General features: G+C 34.8%; 1 non-coding gene across 1 annotated transcript in view; it reads right to left on the bottom strand.

The window, feature by feature from the left end:
* Positions 1-565: 565 nt before the first annotated feature.
* Positions 566-1,023, bottom strand: part of LOC101309171 — a 1,551-nt gene continuing 1,093 nt past the window's right edge. Inside the window, exons 2-3 of the transcript XR_184901.1 lie at positions 872-932; positions 566-780 (exon numbers count right to left, since the gene is read on the bottom strand). This is a non-coding gene — a transcript (uncharacterized LOC101309171). The remainder of the gene's footprint in view (positions 781-871; positions 933-1,023) is intronic.

The raw sequence follows: 1,023 nt of genomic DNA, 5'->3' as shown, positions 1-1,023 counted from the left end.
CTTAAAGTGTTTTGGCTAATAGGAGATTTAAATGTATGCTCTATGCAACAAACCCCAACAGCACAAACTTAAATGAACACTGTGCAATATGTTTCTCTTTATTACAAAATGCAGTAACGATTTCATCAGCAATGCAGGAATTCAGGAATATCCCTGTGTGCGAGTACTGCAGTGACATGACAAAAATTAGGTACCACTTCAGATGGATTGAAAGACAAAATAAACAGATGAGGGTAAACTATGATAATGTAACAGTATTGAGTAAGGACATCAATCAAGAGCGTATGATATACACAAACAACACTTCCCACTACATTCACATTGATCCTATAAAATATATACCAAATCAATGCAACCAAAGGGTTAAGAACTTAAGATCAATTTGCATAACTATTTAACATTAGATTCCCAAACATTTGGCTGTGGTAATTACACTGATAGAAAGAGGACATAGAGAGAAATAGAAACATTTGAAAATGATACAGCATATGAAAATAAAATGCCAGCCAGTACATCAGAAAATGATACAGAAGCAGATGTTAAAATGTCAGCAAATACATCAAGTTCACATCCAGAAAAAATCTCAAGACTCTCGTTGCTGAGACGTAGTCTTTTCCTCACTTTCTCCCTTAAACCCTTGAAGGACTTCGAAGTAGAAATTCCAATCAGGATGGTCAGATGAAATTGATGGCACCCCAATTGGATTCTCCTTCACATAAACCTGAGCATCACTTGCATTCGCAAGGCCATCCAAATACACCCCTAGCTCTCCATTTGGATCTATGATTGCAAATTTCAATCAAAAGTAGTAATTAGCAAGTGCAAATAGTACACATACAAGTATTGATGAAATGTGTTCAGTACTTTTTACCCAACAAATTATCACTAGCATTGTCAGGATTGTAGGATTGCAGAAAAATCCCTGTGTGAGCCTGAAGTGACATGAACCAAATAAACTCTTCAGATATATATATATATATATTAACATAAAGAAGGGCATAACTAAATAGAAATTTTGAAAAA

Source organism: Fragaria vesca, linkage group LG6, assembly GCF_000184155.1.
Source record: "Fragaria vesca subsp. vesca linkage group LG6, FraVesHawaii_1.0, whole genome shotgun sequence".
Classification (NCBI taxonomy): domain Eukaryota; kingdom Viridiplantae; phylum Streptophyta; class Magnoliopsida; order Rosales; family Rosaceae; genus Fragaria; species Fragaria vesca.
The sequence above is the reverse complement of the archived record's forward strand: the minus strand, read 5'-3'. Positions and strand labels throughout refer to the sequence as shown.